This window comes from Bos taurus, chromosome 1 (assembly GCF_002263795.3).
Source record: "Bos taurus isolate L1 Dominette 01449 registration number 42190680 breed Hereford chromosome 1, ARS-UCD2.0, whole genome shotgun sequence".
NCBI classification, from domain to species: domain Eukaryota; kingdom Metazoa; phylum Chordata; class Mammalia; order Artiodactyla; family Bovidae; genus Bos; species Bos taurus.
The window spans coordinates 153003426-153023046 of NC_037328.1; the positions used below are offsets into that span (position 1 = coordinate 153003426).

A 19621-nucleotide genomic window follows, 5' to 3' on the forward strand; every position below is an offset into this window, starting at 1 on the left:
TGAGGCGGGAACAGACTCACAGACACAGAGCACATTCCGGCGGTTGCCATGGGGAGGGGGTGGGGAGGGGTGGCTGGGGAGTCGGGGCTTAGCAGGTGCAAACTGTTACATATAGGACGGGTGCGAGGTGAAGTCTACTGGACGCCGCAGGAAGCTGTCTTCAACTAAAAAGGTGAGAACTCCGGTACTTGTGAATGAGACTCGCCCTGTATAAAGCGGCTTCATGCAGCGGAGGTACCTTTTCACGGACTCGTTCCCCTAATACTTTGAGAGTATCATCTCTGTCCCTCTATCCTCAATCTATTCATCAGGCAAAGATATAATACTCGCTCTGTTAACTTGTAAGTTTATTGTGAAAACAAAACTTCCTCTTAACTCTCAAAAGTTATTCTGCAGTTTATGGTTTGTGGTTTAATAAAAGCCTTAAAATGAATACCTTATACAGTATAAAAGGCCTTGTGACAAAGTATCGTGAAGGCTCAAGAGAACAGGTAACAGATATCAAGGCTTATTTTCCTATTTCCTTGACCCCAGGGCCTGGCTGGATGTGGGAGTGACGGGACAAAGTTGGAGTGCTCGTCTATGGAATCTGTGCCCTTTGCGTGGAAAACAATACCTCCAGGTAGCTTTTAAAGTGGTACATTTTGGTTGTGCTGGAATGCTTGAGTGAATAAGTTAACTCATGGCTATAGTTAAAGGATATTAATAACTCAGAATTTTATGTTAAGATTATTCATGTGTTGGCATGTTTTCCACAGACACACAAAAATGTGTGAACAAAATGTGAAGGGATTCATTTAGCACGAAGTCCTGTGATCTGTTTGCTGGGGCAAAGTGCTAAGTCTGCCTTCCTTCTCTCTCCGGTTCACCCTCTTGGTCTGCAGCTGTGAACTGAGTGTGGGGTGCCCCCCTGAATAATGCCCCTGGTGGCCCTTAGACAGAAGTTGGGGTGGTCTGAACCCCCTGCTGTGGACCACAGAGCCTTGGGGAGGGGCAGTCATGGCAAGAAGTATCCAAATCCTTTTCAGTGCCCAAAGCTTTGTCTGTGAAGCACAGGATGACTATTTTTCAGATGCACCTGCATGCTGGTGTTGTGACCCAAACACCATCTCATGATGAAGTCTTCCTGAGCCCTCAGCGCTTTTCGGTCCTCGGGGCCTCAGAATGGGGGCATCCGCTCTCCTCTCGCCAAGGTGCCCACCTGAGGGACTCACTCGAGGACGGAGCCCCAGCCCCAGCTCTCTTCCATGGGCCATCTGTCCTGCTCTGGGGCTGAGGCCACCCTGAGAAGGAGCACCATTGCCGAAGAGGTCCGCGTAAGCAGCCCTCTCTTACCTTAGCAAGGCCCGTGAGTGCAGTGGGGGCTCCGCGGGTATCACGTATGTTCCCAATCCGCAGATATTGATAAACAGCAGAAGAGGACAGGTGGCCAGTTATTTTTGCCATCAGAATAGAGGACTTTATGTCCAAAAGGATTGGAAAACCTCGGGTGGAAAACCTGTGTGGACCATTTCCAACTTTCTGCAGAGGCACGTGTGGTCAGATCCTGCCGATCTTGTCTCTGTTAAGGGGTGAGCTTTGGAACTTCATTCTGCTTTTAGATTAATTTTTCTCGCAGTATAGTTGTTTTACAATGTTGTGTTACTTCCTGCTGTACAGTAAAGTGAATCAGCTTTATGTTCACATATATCCAGCCCCCCCTTTTTTTGTGGGCGGCTTCCCTTGTAGCTCAGTCGGTAACGAATCCGCCTGCAATGCAGGAGACCTGGGTTCGATCCCTGGGTTGGGAAGATCCCCTGGAGAAGGAAATGGCTCCCACTCCAGTATTGTTGCCTGGAGAATCCCATGGACAGAGGAGCCTGGAGGGCTACAGTCCACGGGGTTGCAAGAGTCAGACACAACTTAGCAACTACACCACCACCACCATCTCTTTTTTGGGATTTGCTTCCTACTTAGACTACACAGAGCACTGAGTGTAACTTCATTCTTACGCACACACAGATACACAGTAATAGGCACACACACACACACACACAGTCACACACACATATACATCACACCCCTGCTTTTGAGACACAGGCTATTTGCCCTTTCGTTTGCTCACCAGGCCTACTTCTGTCTCTAATTTCCAGAGCCTTTACTCCCCTCATTCATTCCCATTGTTCTCTATTGGTGCAGCCTCCCTTCTCCAGCACTCTTGCCTGGAGAATCCCAGGGACGGAGGAGCCTGGTGGGCTGCAGTCCATGGGGTCGAGAAGAGTCAGACACGACTGAGCAACTTCACTTTCCCTTTTCCCTTTCACGCATTGGAGAAGGAAATGGCAACCCACTCCAGTGTTCTTGCCTGGAGAATCCCAGGGACAGGGGAGCCTGGTGGGCTGCCGTCTATGGGGTTGCATAGAGTCGGACACGACTGAAGCGACTTAGCAGCAGGAGCTGTTCTCATCCCAGATGCATTCCGAGTTAACCTGGGATTGAAAGACACATTTCCCTCCTGTCCTGCCTACCCTCTGGGTCTCAGGTTTCCAGCTCTCCGATCTGTGTGTGTCCTGCTTTCTTTCCTGGTGGAGCTCCATCTCCAGGAAGGCTGCCAGGGTCTCTGGAGTGAGAGCTCTGTTAGTGATTTCTGTCTTCTCTTCCCACATCGCACTCTATGCAGCTCTTTCTTGGCAGGGGGAGCCCAATAAGTCAGTGACCCATCTGAACAGACATCAGAGGAAGGGTCAAGGCAGCTCAGAAGAAGGCCTAATGTCACAGGGGACATCGGATGATGGCTTCCAAGGAGCCCCCTTCCTCTGACAGGGGAGGGAGGCAGCTGGCTGACCACGTGATGATGCGACAGGCACAGGGCAGCCTGGTACCTCAGAGGCCCTCAATAGCTGTTTTGTTGGAAGAATGGGTCAACTGTACTTCCAAGTCAATTTGAGCTTAAAGCAGGAAGGGATTCACAGGCTGCCCACCACTGCCACGGAACCGACAGTCTTTTGAAAGCATTAAGAAAATTCTGAATGTAAGCTTGGTGGAGGAATAAAAATGGATACTAATGATTAGCAATTAAAAACTGCCGTCTCTGATTTTTTTTACAACATTTCATCTATTTTTCTATCTGAAAAGAGTGTATTTACCAGCTCCTTTTAAAGAAAGCAATTAAAGACCACTTTACTGCTGATAGGTCCTTTCCAAGATTTTACCTATTTTTTCTGTTTGGAAAAAGTGTATTTGTCAGCTTCTATTATTTGCCTCTGATGAAACCCTGGGGCAGTTTTGGTTCCTGAGTTGTTTTTTGCCATGTAATTAAGCTGATTAGTCTCCCATGTGGAGTGGGAACAACTGGCTTCACGTATGCTGCGGTACAGTCACCCACAGAGCTGCAATTATTTACATGTTTCTCATTTCCGTGTGGACATTTTTAGACGTTGTTAGATAAAGATCTAGCAGACTTGAACTCTGTGAACATTCGGGCCTTTGGTTACCAGACGCCGCCGTATCCGGTTCAGATCCCCAGGCTGAAGTGGGCATTCTACAGTTTTGTACAGAACAAACTCTGAAGATGCCGATTCAGCGTCCGTTCCCTCTCGCCTCGTTCTGGGAGCACCCTTGTTTCGTTTGCTCAAAGATACTCTGCCCCCCACCCCCCCACCTGCCCGAGGTTTACAGAAGCTAACTCCACCTGCAGTTGCACGGGGGTTTGATTGGTCCATGAGTAATCCTGCCCCCTTGCCCCAGAGATTAGTTTCAGAATCTAGATCTTAGATAATCAGCATGTGGCATTCCTCAGGCCAAGGAGATTGGTTTAGAAGTGGTCATGTGACCAAATTCTGACCAGTGAGATGAAATGGAAGGTTTGGTAGGGGTTTCTGGTCAGGAGGGTTTCTGATCTTAAGAGTGGAGCTGCTGGATGAGATGATTCTTCTAATGGACGTTGTTGTGGCCAGGCTGCAAGGTCAGGAAATGCACCAGTCACCTTGCTGTCAGCCTGAGTGTGCAATCAGCCCACAAAAGAGGCAGGGGACAAGGAAATCACAGAGAAGCAGATTGGGGACTTGTGGAACCAGACCTGATGGCCACCCAGCATCTGGACTGTTTCAGCTACATGAACACATCAGTCTCCTTTAGGGTATAAGCTGATTGAAAAGCAGTTTTCTTTTACTTGCAACCAAAAGCATCACTACAAATGTAGGCAATGTTACCAAAGAAACGTGAATTGAGAAATGAGAACTCAGTCTTCTGGAAAAGAAACATAAGTGTGTATGTGCATCTAGAAAATAAAACACAGACAGGCTTGGGTGTGGCGTTGGCTTCCCACTTCTATGTCCCAAAGGAAGAGACAAGTTCAGAGAGTTCTGACAAAGCCTTAAGTGGCACAGCCAGAGTAAATAGAACAATCCTAGATACCCACCAAAAGCCACACCTGCACAAACTCCTTCAGAGAAGCTCTGTGGGTGACTTAGTACCAGGGCCGCCTTCACCTAAGTTTGGGAGCAATTTCGAGGCCTCTGCTCTTTTGCTATAGTTCTTGTAAACTATGTGAACAGAAAAGAGTTCTGTGTGTCTTCTGATTTTCTACATAATGCTCTGTCTTGGTAACGTTGCCATTTTTCTTTAAATGGCTTGGCATTTCTTTTTGAGGAAATGGTGAGGAGGCTAAATCCTCCACTTCCCTGGACATGAGCGTGGTGTCGGATACACACAGTGTCGTCAGATTCTTTCTGAATCTCACCCTCTATCCTCAAGCAATTTGTCAAGATATTCTCCTAAATATAGAGAGTTCTCCTGCCAAGAATTCTGGTGACAGTTGTCAGGCAATAAAATTGCAATCTTCTGACTGTGAATGAATGAATGAATGGTCTTTCCACTGATAGATGACATCAAATTGCATAGATTCACTAGCAGCCTTTTGAAGAATCTGATGCAGTCTTGTTTTATAGTACTAATACTTTAATCTTTTGAAAAAATTCCAAACTTTCTGAAGTTTAATAATCAGAATGGAATATTTTTTAAAAATTTCTTCAATATTGAACAATGGGTATTGTATCATTATTTACCATGTAAGCATTATTATGGCATATTACAAAGCACTGGTAATATGGCCATAAGAGAATTATTCTTGCCTAATTATTTAATCCTGAAATTTCTTCTTAAAAATTGACTCATATTTCCACTAGCAGGTAGGATTTCAGAGGAGAAAATGTTCACTGAAGCCTAGGATATTTTAAGGAGATTTCAGCAGTGAGACAGGAGTTGACCAGGTAGGATTCAGAAAAGACAGAGAAAGCAGAAAGGTCTTATCTTGGCGAATGATGTCGTAATGGGAAGGCATTAAAACATACTTCAGGGAACAATGACTCAACTAGTGTGGCTGGAGCAGAAAATAACGGGGAATCCTTTTTAAAAGATAGTGTTTAGACGATCTTAAAACCTAAACTAAGTACTATGGGTTTTCCTCCTGTAGGAACACGGGAGCCTCATTCTAGACCAGGAGGGATGAGGGCTGCAGGCTTTTTTTTAGGAAGGTGGGTCTGCTTGCAGAGCACATGGCCCTGGAGGCTGGCGCCCATTGCGGGTGAAATGAAGTGGTCCATGCGCATCCGGAACAGGTGACTGACAGGTGGTGGAGATGGTGGGGGTGGTGAGCCAGCATGGGATGAAGATTCTACTGCTCTGGAGACCAACTGGATAAGGCAGTCCAGACCGAAAGGGCATCAGAAATGATGCTGGGGACTTCCCTGGCAGTCCTGCAGGGGGCATGGGTTCAGTCCCTGGTTGGGGAACTAATATTCCACATGCCAAGCAGCAGAGCCAAATAAATAAATAAGCTGTTGTCGTTCAGTTGCTAAGTCATGTCTGACCCTGCAAACCCATGGACTGCAGCACACCAGGCTCCTCTGTCCTTCATGATCTCCAAGAGTTTGCTCAAATTCGTGTCCATCAAGTCGGTGATGCTCTCTAGCCATCTCACCCTCTGCCATCCCCTTCTCCTTTTGCCTTCAGTCTTTCCCCGCATCAGGATCTTTTCCAGTGAGTTGACCCTTAGCATCAGGTGGCCAAAGTACTGGAACTTCAGCTCTTAAAACAAAAAAAGTTAAAAAAATACATGACTCTCAGGGTTGCAACCTCCATGATGGATGGATGGATGAAACTACCACTGGAAAAGTTGAGAAATGCAGAAAAAGGAGCCACCTATTAGACGGGAAAAGGAATTTCCCCTGACAGACTGTGTTTGAGGCAACAGAACATTGAAGTAGGTAGTCCAGATAGCTGGAAAGGTGCAATCAGATGACAGAACTGTCAGGGCTGGAAATAAGGATCTGGGAGCTGTCTCCCCCTCAACAGCTCTTCCTCCTCCTTTCTGAGTAGAATCCTGCCTGTGTTTGGTTGCCAGGGCCCAGATCGAGAGGAAAAATCATGATCGGCCTGAGTCCAGACATGGTACCTCACTTGCCTCTGATTGGCCCAGGGGTGAGCCACACGATCCAACTCTAGCCAGTGAGACTCATGGATTCCTGGGAAGGATTTTCTCCATGAGGAGAAGGGCTGTTCTGCCTTCATCTCCTTCCTTCCTGATAGTGACCTCCCAGGAGAGAATGGAAACTGTTGGAGCAGCACCTTGAAGGGTGTGGCTGACACTCTGAGGGTGACAAAGCAGAAAGACAGTAAGAACTTCGGGCGCTGGTGCCCTTGTTGATCTGCTGAACAAAGTCTGCATTTGCCAACATCTAGACTTCTTGTGCTTGCCAGGAGAATCCCAGGGACGGGGGAGCCTGGTGGGCTGCCGTCTATGGGGTCGCACGGAGTCGGACACGACTGAAGAGACTTAGCAGCAGCAGCAGCAGACTTCTTGTGACACTTAGGTTTATTAAATGTCCCTTGTCTCTGTGAGTTAGTATTTTATTATTTTCACCTGAAGATGTTTTAGCTGATGTGGGTGCCAATTATAAATGTCCCTGAGGGTGGACTGACCTGTGAGGAAAGGAGTAAGAATAAGACAAAGCCTGGAGAGAGATATTGTATTTAAGAGGTAGAAGCTTTTCACTATATAAACTTTAAGGTTTCATATAAATAAGTGACACAGAAAACTCTTTTTAATCACACACACACACACACACACACTCCTACAAGCTCCCTCCTGTGAACCACATTTTCCACAGAGCATATGTTTCAAATGAAAGGTCAAAAAGGAGATTAATGTCAGCGTGGAGTCCCAGGACAGGTGATCATTTCTCTAACATGTTATGCGGCTTGTTGCTAAAACAGAGTCCCTCCAAACGAAGCCGCTTGCTCAGTGAGTGCCTTACTCCTCTTTCTCCAGGCCTTGGCCCCTCCCTGTGATGGGTGAGGAACTCTGCTTATTCCTGGGGACAGCAGCCTGCCACCAGAGAGGCCATAGGCTGGAGCAAGGGCTGACTCACAGGGCAGCGAGGAAACGGCCTGGATCTTTGACCGGGGTAAGCAGTGTCTGATTCCACTGCGGGGAGGAGGGAGAGGTTATGACAAAGAAAGCAATAACTATTTCACTGAGCAATTAAGTCCATTATTTCTCTTGAAAAAGCATTCTCTTAAGCCGTGAAGGAGAATTTAGCTCCCATCTTGACAGAATGTACTAATGACTGCTAATGGATACATTCTTTTAATAAGTGAAGAGGCACAAGAAAATTGCCAGATATTAAACAGAGTCCCGCGCGTCATCTGAGTCTATAATGGCCCTATCAAGTGACCCAAGCGAAAGAAATGTGACTCTACAGGGGTTAAAGGAGTTTATCTTCCCTTAGTGCTATATAAATTCACTACTGGAAAGAACAGTAATTCATTGGTCTATCCAGCAAATGTTTAAAAGGGGGTCATATCTCAAGTTTAATGATGCATTTCCTTTTGGTAGAAAGAAAATATGAAATAGAACCTCTGTACATTGTGGATTTATGTAAATAGCCTCTTCCTGGCAAATTTCTACTGGGTCTCTGAGTCTTGGGATTTTCAGCTAAGAAGTTAAAGAGGTGGTGTAACACGTTAATTTTATTTGTTCTTTTTTCCAATATCTTCCAGAGTGTTTTTTTATTGGTTGGTTTGGTTTGGTCATTTTAAACTCTATCTTTAGAAATGTTTCTCAAGATTCAAGTAATTTCTAGTACTCCAATCTTGGGGGACACTTCTTAAAATTTATAAAGAATTCCAACAAATTAAGAAGAAAAAGACAATCCCAAAGAAAAATGGATAAAAGAAATGTAGCAGAAACTCAAGAAGAAATGGCCAAGAACCATATAAAAAGATGAATGATCCGTATTTTAGTTTTCTGCAAGGTGATGTTTTCAATACAATAACTGTGCCTCCAAGCTTCATCCTTCCTTGGTATTGTGTGTGGCAATGTTTACTTCACGCTGTAATATTTCACTGGGTGAGTTTTCCACAATTCCATTCTCACTACAATACATGGAGTGTGGATCTATGTTTATAAAGCTCAGAAACTACTCAAAAAGCTAAAAGGGATTGCAAAAAAAAAAAAGATAGTTGATGGCACTATTAAAAACAAAGTAATGATATGAACACATTTTGAGGTTTTTTTCCTTGCAAGTGGAGCAGATTGACACTGGGGATAGGATAGGCGAGTATTAGTTATCTGCGGCTGCATGACACATCACCCCAAAACTTAGTGGCTTGACACAAAAATTGCGATTCGCTGGGTCTCTGTCCCACTAGAACCAGCTGGCTCTCTTGGGGGCTGCACTCGCTGGGCTGGGCTGCAGGGTTAGGACGGCCCCACTCTCAGGCTGGGCACCACAGGCCTTTGGCACGTGGCTTCTCCCGCAGGCCCTCTCTTTCCACGTGGCCTTTCCCTCCAGGAAGATGGACTGGGGTTGTTGACAAGGAGAAAGCACCCACATAATACTCATGTAATGAAAACTTGGCGGTAAGTAAAATCTATCACCTAACGCAGGAGTGCCCTGTGTTAGATCCTTTTTGGAAATACTGCACGTGGCATGCCTTAGACACTCACAAGGCAAACAATAAGCTTGCTAAAGGCTCTAAGACAGGACTTCCCTGGTGGTCCAGTGGCTAAGACTCCACACTCCCAATGCAGGGGGCCGGGGTTTGATCCCTGGTCAGGGAACTAGACTCCATCCATATGCTGCAACTGGAGATCTGTACACTGCAACTAAAAAACATCCCACACACTGCAACAAAGATCGAAGATTCTGTGTATTTCACCTAAGACCCAGTGCAGCCAAAATACATAAATAAATACTTAAAAAAAAATAAGGCTCTGAGGGGTCCTGCAAGGAGCAAAATAGAAAGGCCTTTTTTTTGGTGTAAGGAGCTGGTGAGAAACAGCAGAAGCCGTCCATCTTCTTTTTCCTCGGGGTGGATGGAGGGGGGCTGGCTTAGAGAGAGCTAGAAGGCTTGACCTCCTTTTGAGAACACCCTCACCCTCCGAGGCCTACTGCACACGCGAGGCTTCGGGAAGTGGGTCCCTGCAGAGGTCAGCAGTGCGTCTCCTGGACGCAGGTCTCCTGGGTTTCTGCCCCTCCCCACCGCCCTGCCCTGCTCTTGAACTAGCTCACCTCCCTGATTTCTGCCTCTCGTTCGCTTTAACCCCTGTGACCTGTTTTGATCAATTATCCTGACCTGGTCTTGTGCACCTTCAGCTTGTCCCTGATGCCCAGTGACCACAAGCTCCCTGGACTTTCTTTTATATATTTTCCCCCTTGATTTAAAAGTTAATCCATGCTGGTTTTAACAGATTCATATAATACCCCAAAGTGATAGCCTCCCCTTGTCTGTTCCACTTCCACAGTCCCAACTGTCTGCTTCCTTCCAGATGACTTTTTCTGTTTATATAAACAAATGTGTGCACATACTTGAATGCAATGGGTATCAGTATATAATCTCCCTTCCCCTCTAATGTATTATGTACACTCTTTCCAAGTTGGTGCGTACAGACCGACGCAACTCCCTCTGAAAGCTGCAGTTCCACAGTACGGAAGTTGCTTTATTGACTCGGCTGTCTCCCTCTTGATCGACATGGACATTACTCCTTGTTTCCTGCCACTGTACCCGACGTGGCAGACGCGACGTGGCAGTGATCTGCCTCCTGTGTGAGACTTGGCACATTCATGCTCACGTTCTGACAAGTTTCCGGAAGTGGTGGTGCGGGATCTTAGGGCTTGCCTGGCCTCCCCCGTCTCGTTGTCCTCCTGACCCTGATGTCCTAGAGACCTCTACGATCACCGGCCTGCCTGCTCAGGTCATCCTGGGGTTCACTCAGTGCCGGGCCTCTTTGCCTGGCTCCTCCCTGGGGAGCAGTCCCTTATCTCCTTCTCAATGAAGCTCTGCCCGGGCAGAGCAAGCAGCTCACGTCACTTGACCACTTGCTGCACTGTGTTACCAGTATGTTTCAACTGGTCTAATTTCCCCATAGATCAGAATTTCTGAAAGCATCATTGCGACTAAACACAAGTTCATGTGCCTGACGCACAGTGAGGCCAAACAAACTGAAATACCGAACACTGGAGCTTGGAGCAGAGAAATGTCATTGCAGGGCCAAGCGAGGAGCCGGGGAGACTGTCCTCGAAAACCCAAACTCCTCAAAGGGGTTCCGCGAAGCACTTTTAAAAGCCAGGAAAGGGAGGGGCCTCCCAGGGCCTGCGATCAGCTCATGCACAGCTCTCTGATTGGCTGATGGTGTGGTAACAGGGCTGTTGGGTTAACATTATCAATCTTGAGGCATCAGTAGGTCTGAGGGCTACGTGCTTATGATCATCAAGCAGTTTCTTGATCATCAAGCTTAATTTCTTCCATTTGGTGGTGGCTTTTAGCACCTGGAAAACTCAGGATATATGCGTGAGATACTATTATCTGGGTACTTCAGGGAAGAGTTACAGCAGAGGATATGGGAGAGGAGTCTGTCCTAGGAACGCACCATAGGCTCCTCTGGGTTATGTCATCAGTGCCTGGCATAGGCTTAGCGCTCAGTGAATGAATTCACTAACAAATTTATCTGAAATCACACTGTGTGTTAACACGGCAATGTGTACATACAGCTATGAACAAAACCAAACTCCCTGCTCTTGAGTGGGTGGAGACACACAGTTTAACACTGTAAATAATTGGCCAGATGGCAGACTCCTCACCCCTGTCAGCTTGGGCTTCCCAGGGGGTGCTAGTGGTAAAGAACCCCCTGCCAATGCAGGAGATATAAGAGACGTGAGTTCAATCCCTGGGTTGGGAAGATCCGCTGGAGGAGGGCATGGCAACCCACTCCAGTATTCTTAAGAGAATTCCATGGACAGAAAAGCCTGGTGGGCTACAGTTCACAGGGTTGCAGAGTTGGACAGACTGAGGTGACTTGGCACACATGCACGAACCACAGAAAGGGGTACGCCCTTGGGCACAATGGCTCTCAGTGATCACCATCCCCTAAGGGGTCACCAGCACTCCCGGCAGCTGAGGGGCTGAGGCTTTCGTTCCTGAAGTTTTTCTCAGTGAGTCAAGGTGGCCTGACCCACGGGGAGCACACAGGCTGGGGCGTTGGTGGCTGGCAGTCAGTAAGCCCTGGTTCTAAGCCTTGATGCTCTGGAAAGAAAGTCAGGAGAGTTGCTGAGAGGATTTCCTGGCTTTGTTTGCTTGCAGGGTCCTTTCCCTTCCCTGACTCAGCTCACGGCACTCACAGCTGCAGGCTGGATTTCTCTAGCTCGTGGTTATTTCTGATCAGGTCTGACCTCTGGGAGCCACTCAGTCAGTTCAGTTGCTCAGTCGTGTTTGACTCTTTGTGACCCCATGGACTCCAGCATGCCAGGCAGGCCTCCCCATCCATCACCAACTCCCGGAGCTCGCTCAAACTCATGGCCATTGAGTCGGTGATGCCACCCATCCATCTGTCGTCCCCTTCTCCTCCGGCATTCAGTCTTTCCCAGCATCAGGGTCTTTTCCACTGAATTGGTTCTTCACATCAGATGGTCAAAGTATTGGAGTTTCAGCTTCAGCGTCAGTCCTGCCAATGAATATTCAGGACTGATCTCCTTTGGGATGGACTGGTTGGATCTCCTTGCAGTCCAAGGGACTCTCCAGAGTCTTCTCCAACACCACAGTTCAAAAGCATCCATTCTTCAGTGCTCAGCTTTCTTTATAGTCCAACTCTCACATCCATACATGACCACTGGAAAAACCGTAACTTTGACTATATGGACCTTCTCAGTAATGTGTCCTTGCTTTTTCATGTGCTGTCTAGGTTGGTCAGAGCTTTTCTTCCAAGGAGCGAGCGTCTTTTAATCTCATGGTTGCAGTCACTAGTCAGACATTGTAAACAGAAGGGAGGGCAAGGCCAGGTGTTTGTTTCCTGCCGAATCCCCGTCAGGAGCCCGGCTCCAGCACCCCTGTTCAGACCGAGGGTGGGTCCAGCCTCCATCAGGGATCCTCCGCCCCCGGGCTCTGGCGACTATACGGTGGGCGACAGAGAGGCTCAGTTCCCCTTCAAAGAGGGACCCGCTGCCCAGCTGCAGGGGCACAGCGGGCAGCCCGCCTCCAGCCATCAGCCCCTGCAGGGTCAGCCGTGCTGGTGGTCACGCCCTTCCCCACCAGCCCACATCCTGGGACCAACGGGCTGGGTATTAAGCACCCAGCCATTCTGACTCAAGGCCGGACACTCTGGTGGGCAACACTCCAGACCTGGCTGAGGTTCTGGCGGGTCTGCGTCACAGGACAGTTTCTTCCTCCGCCATCCTGTTTCTCCTTTCCCTCCCAGGGGCTGACTTCCGGTGAACACCGTGAACTCCGAACTATGCCTAAGTGTGCGCTTCCGAAGAACCCAGCCTGGGCACACGGCTTCCTGTGGGGCTCCTTTCCCCCGCCCTTTCAAGCACTCAGATTATGCACTGCCCGTGTAACCAGTTCACTGCATCAGCTGTTTAAATACTGAAATCAGCCTTAGTCATTGCCTGATAGAACGTTTTACATCTCAATTTGAGTTTATATTCAGATTCGACTGAACGACGAACAGTTTCGCGTTTTCCCTTTCAGGCCGCCCCTCCTAAGCAATCGCGTTATGGATGGGTCCCCAACTCATACAAAAGTATCATAAAACATTGGGGAGGCTTGTAACACTGCCCTTTAAAGAAAGGAGAGAGCCGACCATGGAGGTGCCCCTGCAGCAGGTAAAACCAGTGAGCAGCCCACGAGTTGAGGTCCCCCACTGTCTCCTAAAGCTGAAACTCCAGTACTTTGGCCACCTCATGTGAAGCGTTGACTCACTGGAAAAGACTCTGATGCTGGGAGGGATTGGGGGCAGAAGGAGAAGGGGACGACAGAGGATGAGATGGCTGGATGGCATCACTGACTCGATGGACGTGAGTGTGAGTGAACTCTGGGAGTTGGTGATGGACAGGAAGGCCTGGCGTGCTGCGATTCATGGGGTGGCAAAGAGTCGGACACGACTGAGCGACTGAACTGAACTGGTCTCCCTGCTTATTAAACTTATATGCAGAGTACATCATGAGAAACGCTGGGCTGGAGGAAGCACAAGCTGGAATCAAGATTGCCAGGAGAAATATCAATAACCACAGATATGCAGATGACACCACCCTTATGGCAGAAAGTGAAGAAGAACTACAGAGCCTCTTGATGAAAGTGAAAGAGGAGAGTGAAAAAGTTGGCTTAAAGCTCAACATTCAGAAAACTAAGATCATGGCATCTGGTCCTGTCACTTCATGGCAAATAGATGAAGAAACAGTGGAAACAGTGTCAGACTTTATTTTTCTGGGCTCCAAAATCACTGCAGATGGTGACTGCAGTCATGAAAGTAAAAGACGCTTACTCCTTGGAAGAAAAGTTATGACCAACCTAGATAGCATATTAAAAAGCAGAGACATTACTTTGCCAACAAGGGTCCGTCTAGTCAAGGCTATGGTTTTTCCAGTGGTCATGTATGGATGTGAGAGTTGGACTGTGATGAAAGCTGAGCACCGAAGAATTGATGTTTTTGAACTGTGGTGTTGGAGAAGACTCTTGAGAGTCCCTTGGACTGCAAGGAGAGCCAACCAGTCCATCCTAAGGAGATAAGTCCTGGGTGTGCACTGGAAGAACTGATGCTGAAGCTGAAAACTCCCTAACTTTGGCCACCTGATGCAAAGAGCTGATTCATTTGAAAAAACCCTGATGCTGGGAAAGATTGAGGGCAGGAGGAGAAGGGGACGACAGAGGATGAGATGGTTGGATGGCATCACTGACACAGTGGACATGGGTTTGGGTGGACTCCGGGAGTTGGTGATGGACAGGGAGGCCTGGCGTGCTGTGATTCATGGGGTCGCAAAGAGTCGGACACGACTGAGCGACTGAACTGTCTCCCAGATGGGTGGCCAGCGCTTGCTGCCTATTGTCCCCTGCTCTCCGCAGCCCCTGTGGTTCCCACTGAGGCTGGACACACCGGGCACAGCACTGCCAGCGCTGGGCTGCCGCCTCTCTGCGCTGACTCCCCCCTGCCTCAGCCCTCTTTGTCCCCGGCTCTGGGGTTGGCTTGTCTGCGGTCCTCACCTCCCCCGAGGGCAGGGCTGGGCCGGGGGTGAGGAGACGCAGGAGCCTGGGGCACAGAGACAGCAGGCTTCCCGTGGAGGGTTGGGCGTGCCGGTCCGGAGAGGAGACGCTGAGCAGGCCTGAGGCCAGGTGTGGACGCGAAGGGCCGTGTCCGCCAGGGTCCACACAGGAGACAGAAATCACGGCGGCTTGCTTTTCCAAGAGAGACGATGTAGGCGGAAGGCTTGTTGAGGAGGTAACTGCAGAGGCCCCAGAGAACTCGAAGGGTAGCAGAGGCAGCATCTGCGAGGCAGCCGCCTCTTAGGCTGGGGGTGCTCGAGAAATAAGGGAGAGACTGAAATGATGCCAATTTAGAAACTCGACGACGGGTTCCGGCGCTGGGACTCCAGTCTCCGGGGCGGGGAGAGGGGGTGCTGCTGCCTCTGCGGGGCCCCATGAAGCTGACTCTGCCAGGGTCAGGGTCGAGGAAACGGCAAACCGGATTCAGTCCCTGGGTAGGGAAGCGGAGGGAGCAGCCCCGCCGCCCCCGGCCTGCGGCGCCCTCTACCGCCCCCTGTGGGCCGGGCCCGGCGCCGCCGACAAAGCCGGGTTACGGTCTGAGGAGCTGCCTCCAGCCCTGCGGCGCCCTCTCAGTTCAGTTCAGTCGCTCAGTCGTGTCCGACTCTTTGCGACCCCATGAATACCAGCACGCCAGGCCTCCCTGTCCATCACCAACTCCCGGAGTCCACCCAGACTCACGTCCATCGAGTCAGTGATGCCATCCAGCCATCTCATCCTCTGTCGTACCCTTCTCCTCCTGCCGCCAATCCCCCCCAGCATCAGAGTCTTTTCCAATGAGTCAACTCTTCGCATGAGGTGGCCAAAGTACTGGAGTTTCAGCTTTAGTATCATTCCTTCAAAGAAATCCCAGGGCTGATCTCCTTCAGAATGGACTGGTTGGATCTCCTTGCAGTCCAAGGGACTCTCAAGAGTCTTCTCCAACTCGCCGGGCCTGGCGCCGCAGACAAAGCCAGGCTACCCTCTGAGGAGCTGCCTCCAGCATCACACAGCTGAGGTTGCAATTGGGAGACTTGGAGGCAAGAGACCAAGAGCCTTGAATAAGGGGCGTCCCTCCCTCAAGAGTCTATATCTGGGGAGTCTCGGGCAGAAGTGGCCTGGAACCTAGTCACGAATGTAAATCAAAGGCAAAGGCCAAACAGTTCCCGGGCTCCATGGGCGATTGGGTATTCAGTTTGTAAACAGGAATCAGGGTTATGACAGCAGGATTTCAATAAAGTTCAGTGACCCGCAGGAGCATTTCTAGAGCTCCCGAGAACCTGGCAATGTGGGCGCAGCAAACCGCCAGTTTCCAGGTCTGTCTGCCTTCCCAGCCCCCACCCGCCATCACCATGCACACTGGAGCCTCCTCAGCTGTTGGTGTGTGTGGGGGGGTCTGCACTGCAGAGTGGTCACACCTTCAGCTCTCAGTGAAGTACCACACAAGTGCAGTCCTCAGGGAGTGACTGTATTCTTTTACCTGTTGCTGCAAATTACCCAAGAGTTGAGCGGTGCAAAACAACCCACATTTATTATTTTGTTGTTTGCTTTGTTGTTTAGTTGAAGGTGAAAGAGGAGAGTGAAAAAGTTGGCTTAAAACTCAACATTCAGAAAACTAAGATCATGGCATCTGGTCCCATCACTTCATGGCAAATAGATGGGGAAACAGTGGAAACAGTGTCAGACTTTATTTTTCTGGGCTCCAAAATCACTGCAGATGGTGACTGCAGCCATGAAATTAAAAGACGCTTACTCCTTGGAAGAAAAGTTATGACCAACCTAGATAGCATATTCAAAAGCAGAGACATTACTTTTCCAACAAAGGTCCATCTAGTCAAGGCTATGGTTTTTCCTGTGGTCATGTATGGATGTGAGAGTTGGACTGTGATGAAAGCTGAGCACCGAAGAATTGATGCTTTTGAACTGTGGTGTTGGAGAAGACTCTTGAGAGTCCCTGGACTGCAAGGAGATCCAACCAGTCCATTCTGAAGGAGATCAGTCCTGGGATTTCTTTGGAAGGAATGATATGCTATGCTATGCTAAGTCACTTCAGTCATGTCTGACTCTGTGTGACCCCATAGACGGCAGCCCACCAGGCTTCCCCGTCCCTGGGATTCTCCAGGCAAGAACACTGGAGTGGGTTGCCATTTCCTTCTCCAATGCATGAAAGTGAAAAGAGAAAGTGAAGTCGTTCAGTCGTGTCTGACTCTTAGCGACCCCATGGACTGCAGTCTACCAGGCTCCTCCGTCCATGGGATTTTCCAGGCAAGAGTACTGGAGTGGGGTGCCATTGCCTGAAACTCCAGTACTTTGGCCACCTCATGTGAAGCGTTGACTCATTGGAAAAGACTCTGATGCTGGGAGGGATTGGGGGCAGGAGGAGAAGGGGACAACAGAGGATGAGATGGCTGGATGGCATCACTGACTCGATGGACGTGAGTCTGAGTGAACTCCGGGAGTTGGTGATGGACAGGGAGGCCTGGTGTTGCAAAGACACCAGGGAGGCCTGGATTCATGGGGTTGCAAAGAGTCGGACACGACTGAGCGACTGAACTGAACTTGTTGTTTAGTTGTTAAATCTTGTCTGACTCTTTGCAACCCCACGGACTGTAGCCCACTAGGCTCCTCTGTCCTTGGGATTCTCCAGGCAAGAATGGTGGAGTGGGTAGCTATTTCCTCCTTTTTCAGGGTATCTTCCCAACTCAGGGACTGAACCCTCATCTCCTGCATTGCATGAGGTTTCTTTAGCACTGAGCCACGAGGGAAGCAGTTATTATTAATGAATTTTTGTTACTAAAAATTATTATCTCAGTTTCTGTGCTCAGGATGCCTTTGGCTTGGAGCTTTTCACAAGATTGTATGAAATTTCCACCAGGTCTGTCTACATCTCAAGGCTCACCTGGGGGCAGATCATTTTCAAAGTTCACTCCCCTGCTGTTGCCAAGTCTCAGGTTCCCTGTGGCTGTTGGCCAGAGGCCTCCACAAGGTCCCTGCTGTGTGGGCCTCTCTGCAGGGCATCTCATGACGTGGCAACTGGCTTTTCCAGAACAAGAGAGGGTGAGAGATGACTAAAAGGGCAGAAGGCACAGGCATATTCCACCCAGTCTCAGAAGTGACACCCCATCCCTTCTGTTAGAAGCGAGTCAGGAGACCCAGGGTACACATGCACCCAGAAAGTGGAGAGTTACTGGGAGCCGTGGATGGGGCCTTCTCACTGTGACTCAATCCGTAGCTGCCCTGAATTTCTCAGAGCAGTAGATATCCATCCTGCAGTTCAATACAGGCTGGGTCTCCTGTTCTAATCAAATTACAAAGTTAATAACAAAGTTAATTTAACAACATTAATTTAAGGCATATAAAATGATATACATAAGTATCATGGCACCATGTGGTAATTAGGCATCCAAGGCAGAAGGCTCACCAAAATGTAATCAGTGGTATTTCAACACAGCCAAACCCATTTAACTTTTCCTATTAGCTTAGGTCACCAGTATCTGTCATCAACCTCCATGATCATAAGTTTTCCCCAATACCACCTACCACTTGTTACCCCATGTGTGAACTCTGACACTCACATAAATGCAGTTGCAACGATCCTGGATCTCACTCTGCAGTAGCTGGATGCTTTGTCTCGGCCTCCTGTTCCCAGTGTTTTTTATTTCTCTCTGCTCCCCAGATGAAAGCTGCTGAGTGGCTTGGGCTTGGGTGGCAAAAACTGGATGTGGAGGCTGTGAACTGGGTTTCTCCAGGGAGGTGCCGTCAAAGTAGGGGGCCTGGTGCAGAGCGCTTATGCTCTCCAGCGCTTCAGAAGGGGCGGCTTGAATTGTTAAAGCAGTTGTCCTTGTATTTCCCCTCTTTGCTTGTACGTTGCTTGGGGTGATTTGAGCAGGGAATAAAGTCTTTAAGCTTTGGAAGCCACAAAGAAGTAAACATGCACACGGAGGGAAAAGAATATATCACTGATGAATGAGCTTCAGTGACTTGGGACCTACTGTCAGATCCTCTATTGTATTGCTGGGGAAGAACGACAGGAGGAGGACGGGCCAGAAGAGGAGGAAAGAAGGAAGAGAACAGCAGGGCTAGGGGTGGGCTGGGACGCTAGGTGGAGGGTGAGCTGCAGACCTACCAGGAAGGGTTGCCAGATTAAATGCAGGACATCCAGTTACATTAGGATTTCAGTTAAAAAAAAAAAAAAAAAAATATATATATATATATATAGTATAAGTATATCCCATGCAACATTTGGGATATACTTATACTAAAAATTATTATTTTTTTTTCCTGAAATTAACTGAGAATTCTGTACTTCAATTTGCTAAATCTAGCAAAGTTGTTTCTTGCCCTTTCTGATGGCTACTATCCTGGCATTAATCCTTTCTTCTCTGGCTGCTCTCAGACCTGCACACAGACCCCCAGCTCCAGGAAGCTGCAGGGGCAGCAGTAACAGGGGCACAGCACCCTCATCTGAGGTCTCCCTGCCCCTCTCTCCCCAGTGACTCAGTAGCAGATCAGAGCAGATCAGATCAGTCGCTCAGTCATGTCCGACTCTTTGCGACCCCATGAATTGCAGCACGCCAGGCCTCCCTGTCCATCACCAACTCCCGGAGTTCACTCAGACTCACGTCCATCGAGTCAGTGATGCCATCCAGCCATCTCATCCTCTGTTGTCCCCTTCTCCTCCTGCCCCCAATCCCTCCCAGCATCAGGGTCTTTTCCAATGAATCAGCTCTTCGCATGAGGTGGCCAAAGTACTGGAGTTTCAGCTTTAGCATCATTCCTTCCAAAGAAATCCCAGGGCTGATCTCCTTCAGAATGGACTGGTTGGATCTCCTTGCAGTCCAAGGGACTCTCAAGAGTCTTCTCCAACACCACACTTCAAAAGCATCAATTCTTCCGCACTCAGCCTTCTTCACAGTCCAACTCTCACATCCATACATGACCACAGGAAAAACCATAGCCTTGACTAGATGAACCTTTGTTGGAAAAGTAATGTCTCTGCTTTTGAATATGCTATCTAGATTGGTCATAACTTTCCTTCCAAGGAGTAAGCATCTTTTAATTTCATGGC

General features: G+C 48.8%; 1 long non-coding RNA gene across 3 annotated transcripts; it reads left to right on the forward strand.

Moving 5' to 3' along the window:
* The first annotated feature begins 69 nt into the window (after nucleotides 1-69).
* LOC101907539 (uncharacterized) lies at nucleotides 70-19132 on the forward strand. Of its 3 annotated transcripts, XR_003036530.2 has the most exons (4): nucleotides 70-172; nucleotides 535-622; nucleotides 7310-7445; nucleotides 13009-19132. It is a non-coding gene; the product is annotated as an uncharacterized lncRNA (long non-coding RNA). The 3 variants fall into 3 exon arrangements; XR_009495778.1 differs by lacking the exons at nucleotides 7310-7445; nucleotides 13009-19132 and adding an exon at nucleotides 2674-3118 and having other exon boundaries at nucleotides 70-234; XR_003036532.2 differs by lacking the exons at nucleotides 7310-7445; nucleotides 13009-19132 and adding an exon at nucleotides 2674-3115.
* Nucleotides 19133-19621: the final 489 nt, after the last annotated feature.